At 44.5% G+C, this 13,882-nt stretch overlaps 1 pseudogene; it reads left to right on the forward strand.

Moving 5' to 3' along the window:
* Window positions 1–9,051: 9,051 nt before the first annotated feature.
* Window positions 9,052–9,577, forward strand: LOC138086214 (zinc finger protein 706 pseudogene; annotated as a pseudogene).
* Window positions 9,578–13,882: the final 4,305 nt, after the last annotated feature.

Raw genomic sequence — 13,882 nt, forward strand, 5'->3', positions numbered from 1 at the left:
TTTCATTTATTTTCTACTATGATCTATTATTTTCTTCCTTCTGCTAACTTTAAACTTTAATTTGCTCTTCTTTTTCTAGTTCCTTGAGGTAAAAGCTAAGCTTTTATTTACAATGTTTCTAATTTCTTTTCTTTCTTTCTTTTTTGAATGAGCACTTTTTCTCTTTCTTTTTTATTTATTTACTTACTTGGCTGTGCCAGGTCTTAGTTGCAACATGCAGGATCTTTAGTTGTAACATTTGAACCCTTAGTTACAGCAAGTGCGGTCTATTAATAGTTCCCTGATCAGGGATCAAACCCAGGCTTCCTGCACTGGGTATAGGGAGTCTCAGCCACTGGACCACCAGGGATGCATCCTTAAGAGTTTGCTGCTCAGTTGTGTCTGACTCTCAGAGACCCCATGGACTGTAGCCCACCAGGCTCCTCTGTCCATGGGATTCTCCAGGCAAGAGTACTGGAGAGGGTTGCCATTCTCTTCTCCAGGGAATCTTCTCGACCCAAGGACTTCTGGGTCTCCCACATTGCAGGCAGAGTCTTTACCGTCTGAGCCACCAAGGAAGACGGAACTACCAGGGAAGGCCCTCTAATTTCTTAACACTGCATTTATCACCATAAAATCCTCTTAGAACAGCGTTGCAGAATCCCGTAGGTTTTGGTGAATTGTGTTTGTTTTCATCTGTTCTGCGATATTCTTTGATTTCCCCTTTGATTTTCTCGGTTGTTCAGGGGTGTGCTGTTTGGTTTCCACTGTGTGTAGTCTCCAGCTTTCCTTGTGTTGTTGATTTCTAGTTTTGTACCACTGTGGTCCAGTGGCAAACCACTTCAGTATTCTTGCCTTGAGAGCCCCATGAACAGTATGAAAAGGCAAAAAAGATAGGATATTGAAAGGGGAACTCCCCAGGTCGGTAGGTGCCCAATATGCTACTGGAGATCAATGGAGAAACAACTCCAGAAAGAATGAAGGGATGAAGCCAGAACAAAAACAACACCCCGTTGTGGATGGGACTGGCAATAGAAGCAAGGTCCGATGCTATAAAGAGCAATATTGCATAGGAACCTGGAGTGTTAGGTCCATGAATCAAGGCAAATTGGACGTGGTCAAACAAGAGATGGCAAGAGTGAACATCAACATTCTAGGAATCAGCAAACTAAAATGGACTGGAATGGGTGAATTTAACTCAGATGACCATTATATCTACTACTGTGGGCAGGAATCCATTAGAAGAAATGGAGTAGCCATCATGGTCAACAAGAGTCCAAAAGGCAGTACTTGGATGCAATCTCAAAAATGACAGAATGATCTCGGTTTGTTTCCAAGGCAAACCATTCAATATCACGGTAATCCAAGCCTATGCCCCAACCAGTAATGCTGAAGAAGCTGAAGTTGAATGGTTCTGTGAAGACCTACAAGACCTTTTAGAACTAACACTCAAAAAAGATGTCCTTTTCATTATAGGGGACTGGAATGCAAAAGTAGGAAGTCAGGAAACACTTGCAGTAACAGGCAAATTTGGCCTTGGAGTACAGAATGAAGCAGGGCAAAGGCTAATAGAGTTTTACCAAGAGAACACAATGGTTATAGCAAACACCCTCTTCCAACAACACAAGAGAAGACTCTACACGTGGACATCACCAGATGGTCAACACCGAAATCAGATTGATTATATTCTTTGCAGCCAAAGATGGGGAAGCTCTATACAGTCAGCAAAAACAAGACCGGGAGCTGACTGTGGCTCAGATCATTAACTCCTTATTGCCAAATTCAGATTTACATTGAAGAAAGTAGGGAAAACCACTAGATCATTCAGGTATGACCTAAATCAAATCCCTTATGATTATACAGTGGAAGTGACAAATAGATTTAAGGGACTAGATCTGATAGAGTGCCTGATGAACTATGGATGGAGGTTTGTGACATTGTACAGGAGACAGGGATTAAGACCATCCTCATGGAAAAGAAATGCAAAAAAGCAAAATGGCTGTCTGAGGAGGCCTTACAGATAGCTGTGAAAAGAAGTGAAAGGCAAAAGAGAAAAGGAAGGATATACCCATCTGAATGCAGAGTTCCAAAGAATAGCAAGGAGAGATAAGAATGACTTCCTTAGTGATCAGTGCAAAGAAATAGAGGAAAACAACAAAATGGGAAAGACTAGAGATCTCTTCAAAAAAATTAGAGATACCAAGGGAACATTTCATGCAAAGATGTGCCCAATAAAGGACAGAAATGGTATGGACCTAACAAGCAGAAGATGTTAAGAAGAGGTGGCAAGAATACACAGAAGTACTGTACAAAAAAGATCTTCACGACCCAGATAATGACGATGGTGTGATCACTCACCTAGAGCCAGACATCCTGGAATATGAAGTCAAGTGGGCCTTAGGAAGCATCACTATGAACAAAGCTAGTGGAGGTGATGGAATTCCAGTTGAGCTATTTCAAATCCTGAAAGATGATGCTGTGAAAGTGCTGCACTCAGTATGCCAGCAAATTTGGAAAACTCAGCAGTGGCCACAGGACTGGAAAAGGTCAGTTTTCATTCCAATCCCAAAGTAAGGCAATGCCAAAGAATGCTCAAACTACTGCACAATTGCACTCATCTCACACGCTATAAAGTAATGCTCAAAATTTTCCAAGCCAGGCTTCAGCAATATGTGAACGTTGAACTTCCAGATGTTCAAGCTGATTTTAGAAAAGGCAGAGGAACCAGAGATCAAATTGCCAACATCCGCTGGATCATGGAAAAAGCAAGAGAGTTCCAGAAAAATATCTATTTCTGCTTTATTGACTATGCCAAAGCCTTTGACTGTGTGGATCACAATAAACTGTGGAAAATTCTGAAAGAGCTGGGAATACCAGACCACCTGACCTGCCTCTTGAGAGACCTGTATGCAGGTCAGGAAGCAACAGTTAGAACTGGACATGGAACAACAGACAGGTTCCAAATAGGAAAAGGAGTACATCAAGTCTGTATATTGCCACCCTGCTTATTTAACTTATATGCAGAGTACATCATGAGAAATGCTGGGCTGGAAGAAGCACAAGCTGGAATCAAGATTGCCGGGAGAAATATCAAGAACCTCAGATATGCAGATGACACCACCCTTATGGCAGAAAGTGAAGAGGAACTAAAGAGCCTCTTGATGAAAGTGAAAGAGGAGAGTGAAAAAGTTGGCTTAAAGTTGAACATGCAGAAAATGAAGATCATGGCATCTGGTCCCATCACTTCATGGCAAATAGATGGCGAAACAGTGGAAACAGTGGCTGACTTTATTTTGGGGGGCTCTAAAATCATTGCAGATGGTGATTGAAGGCATGAAATTAAAAGACACTTACTCCTTGGAAGGAAAGTTATGACCAACCTAGACAGCATATTGAAAAGCAGAGACATTACTTTGCCAACAAAGGTCCATCTAGTCAAGGCTATGGTTTTTCCAGTGGTCATGTATAGATAGGAGAGTTGGATGGTGAAGAAAGCTGAGCACTGAAGAATTGATGCTTTTGAACTGTGGTGTTGGAGAAGACTCTTGAGAGTCCCTTGGACTGCAAGAAGATCCAGCCAGTCCATCCTAAAGGAGATCAGTCCTGGGTGTTCATTGGAAGGACTGATGTTGAAGCTGAAACTCCAATACTTTGGCCACCTGATGCAAAGAGCTGACTCATTGGAAAAGACCCTGATGCTGGGAAAGATTGAGGGCAGGAGGAGAAGCTGACGACAGAGGATGAGATGATTGGACGGCATCACCGACTCAGTGTACATGGGTTTGGGTGAACTCCGGAAGTTGGTGATGGACAGGGAGGCCTGGTGTGCTGCGGTTCATGGGGCTGCAAAGAGTCAGACACAACGGAGTGACTTAACTAAACCAAGTGATCCAAAAGATACTTGGTATGGGACTTCTCTGCTGGTCTAGTGGCTAAGACTCCTCGATTCCACTGCAGGGGACACAGATTCCATTCCCGGTTGGGTCAGGAAACTAAGATCCCACATGCCACATGACACAGCGGGGGAAGGAAAAAGACACTTGGTATAATTTTAATCTTAAAGTCACTAAGACTGGTTTTATGTCTTACCATATGATTTACCCTTGAGAATGTCCCCTGTGTAGCTGAAAATATAGATCAAAACAAACAAAAGTGTAAACAGACTAGGAGAGATGTGGCGGAGCAGGGAGCGCCCAATGCTTATCTCTACACAAAAGCAGCAGATAAACTGGAAAACCTGTCAGAACTGGCTTTATTGGAACTCTGGATACTTACCAAGATTTTACAGCAACTAGAAAAACACTTGGGCTTCCCGATGGCTCAGTGGTAAAGAATCCACCTGCAATGCAGCAGTTCCTTCAGAACCCAGCCCATTCTGCTCCCTCTGGTACTAAGAACTGAACTGAGAATTCAGGCTGCTGTCTTCAAGGCCTTCACCAGGCTGAGGAGAAAGGATTCACAAGGCTTACTCACCTTGGTAAGTTAAAACACCACAAAATTCTCCTATCAAGACTTAGCATTTTGTTTTTGTTTTGTTTTTCTTGATGGAGTATTCCTCTTGCTTGCTTGCTTAGTCATTCAGTTGTGTCCAACTCTGCAACTCCATGAACTGTGGCTCACCAGGCTCTCTGTCTGTGGAATTCTCCAGGCAAAAATACTGAAGGGGGTCGCCATTTCCTTCTGCAGGGGATCTTCCTGACCCAGGGATCTAACCCAAGTCTCCTGAGGTTGCTGCATTGCAGGTGGATTCTTTACCACTGAGCCATCGGGAAGCCCAAGTGTTTTTCTAGTTGCTGTAAAATCTTGGTAAGTATCCAGAGTTCCAATAAAGCCAGTTCTGACAGGTCTGCCAGTTTATCTGCTGCTTTTGTGTAGAGATAAGCATTTGGCGCTCCCTGCTCCACCACATCTCTCCTAGTCTGGTTACACTTACTGTAATTATTGATATGGTTGGATTTATATCTAGAGATTTTATTATTTATTTTCTGTTTTCCCTCCTCTGTTCCCTTTATCCCGAGTTTGTCTGGCTTGTTTGAACATCTCTCTAAGCATTCCAGTTAAATGCATCTGTTGTGTTTTTAACTACCTCTCTCTTTTTTTAGTGGTTACTCTAGGGATTACAAGATACATATTTCCTTTTTAGGCTTGCTTAGGATAGATATTTTTACCATTTTAGAATGTAAAAACTAACCACCGTATAGCTTCCTTTATTCTCCCTTCTTTCTGTTGTATTTTTCTTACATATTATATGTACATACATTGAACATACCATCTGAAAATGTCACAATTTTTGTTTTAAATATAAATTTTTTTAAAGAACTCAAGAGCAAAAGAGTAGAATGTTAAATTAACCCATATTTTACCATTCTGTTGGTCTTCCTTCATTCACTCCAAGTATACTTTTGGTACTATTTCCAGTCTATCTGAAAAAATTCTGGAAATTATTTTAGAATAGGTCTGCTGTCAAGGAATTCTCTCAGATTTCCTTCATCTGAAAATTTCACCTTCACTCTTTTATTGGATACAGAACTGTATCTAATTCTGGTTGATGGTTCTTTTGCTCTTGTACTTTGAAGATGTGATCCTCTTCATTTGGGCTTCCACAATGGGATGTTTTCTTCTGGCAGATATGTGTCTATGTGTGTATGCATATACATATATCAAAATATATACATATTTTAAAGTATTTACACACAAATATGTAGCATATAACACTGCAGATAGTGACTGCAGCCATGAAATTAAAAGATGCTTGCTCCTTGGAAGAAAAGTTATGACAAACTTAGACAGCATATTAAAAAGCAGAGACATTACTTTGCCAACAAAAGTCTGTCTAGTCAAAGCTATGGTTTTTCCAGTAGCCATGTATGGATGTGAGAGTTGGACCATAAGGAAGGCTGAGCACCAAAGAATTGATGCTTTTGAACTGTGGTGTTGGAGAAGACTCTTGAGAGTCCCTTGGACTGCAAGGAGATCAAACCAGTCAATCCTAAATATTCATTGGAAGGACTGATGCTGAAGCTGAAACTCCAACACTTCAGCCATATGATGTGAAGAGCCGACTTAGACCCTGATGCTGGGAAAGATTCAGGGCAGGAGGAGAAGGGGACGACAGAGGATGAGATCCTTGGATGGCATCACCAACTCAATGGACATGAGTTTGAGAACAGGGAAGCCTGGCATGCTGCAGTTCATGGGGTCGCAAAGAATTGGACACAACTGAACAATAACAATAGTGAAATACACACATACACATCTATGTGATGTTATGTAGTCTGAAGTTTTCAACAGTTTCATTATGATACATACAGGCATGAATTTCTTTGGTTTACCCTTTTTGGGACTTGCTGAGGTGTTTGAACCCAGAGGTTTATGTCATTCGTCATATTTTGCAAGTTTTCAGCCATTATTTTTGCCTTCATTGCACTCTTTCTCCTCTCTTTATGGATCTCCAGTGATAGACTTTCTAGGACTTTGAGGCTCTAAAATCTTTTTCTCACTGTTACCCAAACTGGATAATTTTGTACTGGCCTACCTTCAAGTTTACTTACTGACTTCTCTGTCGTTGCTGTTCTGCTCTTGAGCTTATCTAGTGAGTATTTGATTTTGGCTCATATTTTTAAGTTCTAAAATTTTAGTTTCTCTATTTATCTTTTATTTATCTGTAAAAACTTTCATTCATTTCAGGAGTGTTAGCCTTTACCTTTTGGAGCATTTTCATTATAGCAGTTTAAAGTCTTTGTCACTTAATTTTAATATCTCACTGTTGGCCCCTTTTGGTCATATGTTACCATGCAAGTCGAGGTTTTCCTGGATCTTTTTATGCCAAACAATTTTAAGTCCTGGACATTTGAATTTTATGAGATTCCGGGACCTATTTGAATACTATGGAGAACGCTGACATGTATATTTTAGCAGGCAATTGGCTCCTGGGCTTGAGCCACCAATCCTGAATAGCCTTCTGTGGATTGTGGTTTCAAGGCAAATTCCACTTTCAAAACCTTTCTGGTGCTGTTTAGATTTGTCCTGTACGTGCACCCTCTAGTGGTAATTCTGAGAACAGGCGGTGGTTCAGTTTAGTCCTCCGGTCTTGGATGTGCTGCTGAGGATTGAATCCATGCACGCTCATCTTGGGGGTGAGAGCACAGTTCATAAACAATTTTATGGAATTAATTTCCCAAGGGCCTTCTCCACAATTTCCCTGGTACTTCGGGGCTCTCTGGGGCTCCTCTTTCTGATTCTCCTTTTGGTTCTTTAGTTGCTTTGCTTTGTTGTGTACTTCCTACAGCTGTGCCCTCACCCAGGGCTAAGTGGCAAAAGGATGGAGAAAAGAGAAACAGAGCAAGTGAAAGAGGAGAGCAGTTAGATTTGTCCCAATCTCTTGATACACCTGCAATCAGAATGAAAGTGTCTCTTCCTTAAGAATTTTTGGTGCCTTAATGCCTCAGATATCACTGTAGCAGGAATATTAGGTGGCTGGGGCAGGAGGAGCAGAGAAAAAGTTTTAAAGCGGTGTTTCTTCACTCACTCTGAACATTAGGAGTTCCTTTCCCATTCTTCAAACCCAAACTAGAAGGGTTCTCCTAGAGTTTTCACTGTCTATGGCCCAGTTGCCCACTTTCACCTGAAAGTTCCAGGCTGCTTTGAGTCTGGCCAGGGAATGTTGCTGTTTAGTTACTAAGTCGTGTCTGACTCTTTGCAACCCCATGGACTGTAGCCCACCAGGCTCCTCTGTCCATGGGATCTTCCAGGCAAGAATACTGGAGTGAGTTGTCATTTCCTTCTCCAGTGGATCTTCCTGACCCAGGGATCCAAGCCGCCATCTCCTGCATTGGCTGGCAGATTCCTTAGCACTGAACCACCCGGGGAGCCCAGCCAAGAAATATTGGAGGGAAAACAAGAAACTCATCCCCATGTCAATGATACTCCAAATTCTGGTTTTCTTTCCCAGTTCACCCACTATTGATATTTACTCTTTTTTCTTACAACTTTTTAAAAGAATTTTTTTTTTAATGTGGACCATTTTTAAAGTCTTTATTGACTTTGTTACAATACTGTTTGTTTGTCGTGTTTTGGCTTTTTGGCCCCAAGGCATGTGGGATCTCAGCTCCTGGACCAGGGGTCAAACCACAACCCCTGCGCTGGAAGGTGAAGTCTTAACCTCTGGACTGCCAGGGATGTCCCTGATATTTATTCTTGAAAGTCTTTCACACATTCAGTCCAGGTTTTAATGTTGATTTACAGGGAGAGACAGGGAGGAGAATGTTTACTCCATGTTACCTAGTTCATTCCTTTTTTCTGCCAAGTGGTATTTCACTGTATAGATATCCTACTATCTTTTTTATCAATTCTCTTATTAATGGTCATTTTTGTTGCTTCCAGTTTCTGGCTTTTACAAAGTAAGCAGCAATAAGCATTCATGTACAAGTCTGCATGGACACATCCTTTCATTTATTTTGCTTACATACCTAAGAATGGAAAGCTTAGGTTATATGGTAGGTGCATATTTAACTTTTTAGGAAAATGCCAAAACATTTTCCAAAGTAGTTGTATCATTTTACATTCCTGTCAGTAGCTTAGGAGCATTCCATTTGTTCCATACCATTGCTCATACTTGGTATAATCTTTTTCATTTTGCCTCCCTAGTAGATGTGTGGCAGTATTTCATTATGGTTCTAGTTTGCATGTTTCTTATACCAAAGAAGATGTAAAACAGCCATTCAAGTCTGACCCTTAGAGAATGTGTTGTCTTCTTATTATTGAGTTTTAAACATTCTTTGCTTAAACTTATATTCTACATATAAGTGCTTTATCAGACATGAGTTGCAAATATGTTCCCCCATTCTGCAGCCAGTGTGTCTTGTTTAGCTCTGTTTGGCTTTCCCTCCATCCTCTGCCTGGATCCACTCCTTGTTCTTTCCACTGATACCACCACCACCCTTGTTCGTCTCTCCTGGATCATCCTCCTGCTCTGGCCTCCCCATGGTCTTCTTGCTTCACACTTGCAGAAAGACTTGGCTTGGACCATAGTCCAATCTGCAAATGGACTGAGCAGTCACTGAGCATTTAAAAATGCCCACGGAGGGCGGCGGCGGCGGCGGGTGCGAGTCGCGGGCTGTTGTGCTGCCGGCTCTCGCCTTTCCCCTCCTTGGCGCGTGGAGGAGGCCGAAGCGGTGCTGGGCGCGCTCCCCTTCCTCTCCCTCCGGCCACCTCCCCCCGCAAGCCCTCTCGTGCTGAGCGGTCTCTCCGACGCAAGACTGTCCCGGCCCGGATGTGGCTCGTGGACAGCAGAAGATTCAGTCTCAGCAGAAAAATGCCAAAAAGCAAGCTGGACAAAAGAAGAAACAAGGACATGACAAGAAGGCTGCTGCCAAAGCTGCCTTAATATCTACCTGCACTGTCTGTAGGACACAAATGCCAGACCCTAAGACCTCCAAGCAGCACTTTGAGAGCAAGCATCCTAAGACTCCACTTCCTCCAGAATTAGCTGATGTTCAGGCATAAAGTTGTTTACAGGTGAATACGTGACACCTTTGATTCTTCTACTGTCTCAGACCTTAGGTAACAAACCTGCAGCTGCTTTTCTAACAAACTGTTGATCAGCAAAATAAAGGGGCTACAGAAAAAAAAAATTGCACACGGAATCGTTTCTCCTCTGTGCATGACGTCATACAAAGGCTCTCTCTTGCCTTGGCATAATGCTAAAGCCCCAAATGCCCCACGCTATCTGACCCTTGCCTATTTTACTGGATGCTTTTTCTATCATTCTGCCCTTGGCCACCATGCTGGAGTCACAGGAACGTTTTTCCTTAAACATACTGAGTTTGTTCTCTTCCCAAGACCTGTGCACCAGCTATTCCTTCTGCCTGGGGTGCTCTTCACCCTGTTTTGCACATTGCTGCCCCTTCTGTCATTTAGAAAGTTAAACTATTACCCCTTTAGAGAGATATTCTTTGAACACAAAATCTAAAGTTGCTACCTCCACACTGTCTTGACCTCAAGCTATTTTATTTCTCTGCAGAATAGTTACCACAGTGTGACACTTTCCTTGTTGTTGCCCGTCTTCACTAGAATATGTTTCATGGGAGTAGGGACTTGATCTCATTCAATTCAATATCCCTAGTGTCTAGAGCCATGCTTGGCACATAGTACAAGCTCAATAAATTCTTGTTGAATGTCTGTGCCCAGAGCACCTACCTCTGTGCCTGTCATCTGGCTAGAAAGCAAATGTTTGCTGTCTGAATTTGTCAAGTAATCCATTCCCATGGCACCAGTGATCAAAGAGCATCCCTAGACTAGAAGACGGAGAGAAAAGACACATATTTAGGAAAATGACAAGAGAAAAATTGCAGAGAAGCTTGAGAGAAAATCAGTTCCTCTAGAAGTGTGTGGGGAGTTTCATGAGAGAGTTGTCATATCACTGGCTTTGGTATGGGCTCCCACCCAAGGGAGCCTAATGTGCTATTAGGCCCGCACATAATGCACACGAGATAATGGTGCAGTTTGTAGGCACAGCCCCAAGGCCTGCACGGGGCGTGCTTGTCAAAGGAAATTAGACCCTCTTGACCTAATCCACTGTTCACTCTGCTCCTCTACTTCCTGGAGTCTGCACGGTAATTTTCCCACTCCGCAACCCTCAGCACGGTGGGTGAGCTCCCCCACGAATGGGTAATAGCTCACTGCTCCCATCGTCCCCACTCTTTCTCAGGCCATTTGGCACCAGTGCGCCTGGCTGAGCCACGGAATTAAAAAATGCTTGCTCCTTGGAAGAAAGGCTATGACAGACCTAGATAGCATATTAGAAAGCAGAGACATTACTTTGCTGATAAAGGTCCATCTAGTCAAAGCTATGGTTTTGCCAGTAGCCATGTACAAATGTGGCAGTTGGACCATAAAGAGGGCTAAGCGTTGAAGAACTGATGCTTTTGAATTGTGAGGCTGGAGAAGACTCTTGACAGTCCCTTGGACTGCAAGGAGATTACACCAGTCAATCCTAAAGAAAATCATCCCTGAATATTCATTGGAAGGACCGATGCTGAAGCTCTAGCTCCAATACCTTGGCCACCTGATGTGAAGAGCTAACTCACTGGAAAAGACCCCGATGCTGGGAAAGACTAAGAGCAGGAGGAGAAGGGGACGACAGAAGATGAGATGGTTGGATGGCATCACCGACTCAATGGACATGAGTCTGAGCGAATCCTGGAAGATAATGATGGATAGGGAAGCCTGGCGTGCTGCAGTCCATGGGGTCGCAAGGAGTCTGACACGACTTAGTGACTGGACGACAACAGTGAACAGCTGCTGGGTGAGGTGGCACCTGGTGTGCACAGGCAGCCTTAGCACACAGCGTCAGTCTCTTCTCTGCAAGGACCCTCCTCTAGGCCTCATCTCTCCCCAAGAACCTGGTAGGTGAGTGCTCTGAAGAGTCTCTGTGAGGAGCTTACCTCGAGCCACTGAATCAGGATGGCTGCCAAGGCCACGCCTGGGCCATGGAGAGGAGCTGCTCTCCTGAGCACTAGGCCCTCTCTAGGGCCCAGTCCCAGAGAGGGCAGCAGACACGCCAGCTTGGCCTGGGAAACAAGTTTCCTGGGGGGTCAAGACTGCCACCTGGGCTCCAAGGAGCCAGCTGAGGCCTCGGCCTTCACTCTAACCGAGAGTCACAATGTAAACAAACTCCCAGCAGCTCCTTATCGGAGGTGCGCACTCCAGATGCCAGGGTCACGGGAGGGCACGACTCATCGGGGAAAGTCACTTTCTAGGAAGTGGCTGCCCAAGGTATGGCCCTAATTGTGGACTTCCTGGCTCAGAGATGGGGGGCGGAAGTGGCACCTGTGGGGTCCTCCCACTCCTCTGTCCACTAGGCATCTCACTGCACTCCAAATTGTTCCCTGTGTCCCAGGCACTGGTCTGGGGCTCAGGAGGGAAGTGAGTCCAGATAAGGTTTGAATCTGAGAAGCCAGGCAGCTGCTCTTGGACTCTGTGACAGGCCCTTGTCTCCATTCTCAGCCAGGATTGGATGGTTGGGCAGGAATTCTGTCTGGGGATGACTCTTCCTCTTTTTAGAGTGCCTAGGGCACTGTCTGTCCCCTCCCAGGCCTAACCCTTGGCCCTCAGTCCCAAGACAAATCACTCTAGGGATCAGAGGGGTTACTATGGGAGAACCTGATGGGGTTCCTGGGCCCACCTGAAGAGATGTGTGCTCAGCCTAGGATGCGGGCCTTCTTGGGCCATGACCCCAGGGGAGAAGACAGGGTCCTCGTTCTCTTGCCACCCGAGAAGTCACCTTCAGTTCAGTTCAGTTCAGTCGCTCAGTCGTGTCCTACTCTTTGTGACCCCATGAATTGCAGCACGCCAGGCCTCCCTGTTCATCACCAACTCCCGGAGTTCACTCGGACTCATGTCAGTCGAGTCGGTGATGCCATCCAGCCATCTCATCCTCTGTCGTCCCCTTCTCCTCCTGCCCCCAATCCCTCCCAGCATCGGTCTTTTCCAATGAGTCAACTCTTTGCATGAGGTGACCAAAGTATTGGAGTTTCAGCTTTAGCATCATTCCTTCCAAAGAACACCCAGGACTGATCTCCTTCAGGATGGACTGGTTGGATCTCCTTGCAGTCCAAGGGACTCTCAAGAGTCTTCTCCAACACCACAGTTCAAAAGCATCAATTCTTTGGCGCTCAGCTTTCTTCACAGTCCAACTCTCACATCCATACATGACCACTGGAAAAACCATAGCCTTGACTAGACGGACCTTTGTTGGCAAAGTAACGTCTCTGCTTTTGAATATGTTATCTAGGTTGGTCATAACTTTCCTTCCAAGGATTACATGTCTTTTAATTTCATGGCTGCAATCACCATCTGCAGTGATTTTAGAGCCCCAAAAAATAAAGTCTGACACTGCTTCCACTGTTTCCCTATCTACTTCCCATGAAGTGATGGGACCAGATGCTATAATCTTCATTTTCTGAATGTTGAGCTTTAAGTCAACATTTTCACTCTCCTCTTTCACTTTCATCAAGAGGCTCTTTAGTTCCTCTTAACTTTCTGCCATAAGGGTGGTATCATCTGCATATCTGAGGTTATTGATATTTCTCCCAGTAATCTTGATTCCAGCTTGTGCTTCATCTAGCCCAGTGTTTCTCATGATGTACTCTGTGTATAAATTAAATAAGCAGGGTGACAATATACAGCCTTGATGTACTCCTTTTCCTATTTGGAACCTGTCTGTTGTTCCATGTCCAGTTCTAACTGTTACTTCTTGACCTGCATACAGGTTTCTCAAGAGGCAGGTCAGGTGGTCTGGTATTCCCATCTCTTTCAGAATTTTCCAGTTTATTGTGATCCACACAGTCAAAGGCTTTGGCATAGTCAATAAAGCAGAAATAGAAAACCCCATCTCTTCCTTTTCTTGCAGTCGGCTAAAGGCTACTGACCAGGAAACAGGTACTCTGTTTACCAGGTGGCTCCTGCCTATCTCCCTTAGCCAAAGTCCACCCTCAATTCCTGCTCACACCCTTTGAGCCAGCATTGTCTCTGCACCCTTTTTTCTTCCCTAGACTCTAAGAACGGAGAAGGCAGTGGCACCCCACTCCAGTACTCTTGCCTGGAGAATCCTATGGACGAAGGAGCCTGGTGGGCTGCAGTCCATGGGGTCGCTAAGAGTTGGACACGACTGAGCGACTTCACTTTCACTTTTTACTTTCATGCATTGGAGAAGGAAATGGCAACCCACTCCAGTGTTCTTGCCTGGAGAATCCCAGGGACGGGGGAGCCTGGTGGGCTACCGTCTATGGGATTGCACAGAGTTGGACAGGACTGAAACGACAGCAGCAGCAGCAGACTCCAAGAAGGGTGCTATCCAGCAGGGGGCGCTGCGGTCACAGGGTCAGAGCTTTCAGAGCGCTGG

This window comes from Capricornis sumatraensis, chromosome 9 (genome assembly GCF_032405125.1).
Source record: "Capricornis sumatraensis isolate serow.1 chromosome 9, serow.2, whole genome shotgun sequence".
Taxonomy (NCBI): domain Eukaryota; kingdom Metazoa; phylum Chordata; class Mammalia; order Artiodactyla; family Bovidae; genus Capricornis; species Capricornis sumatraensis.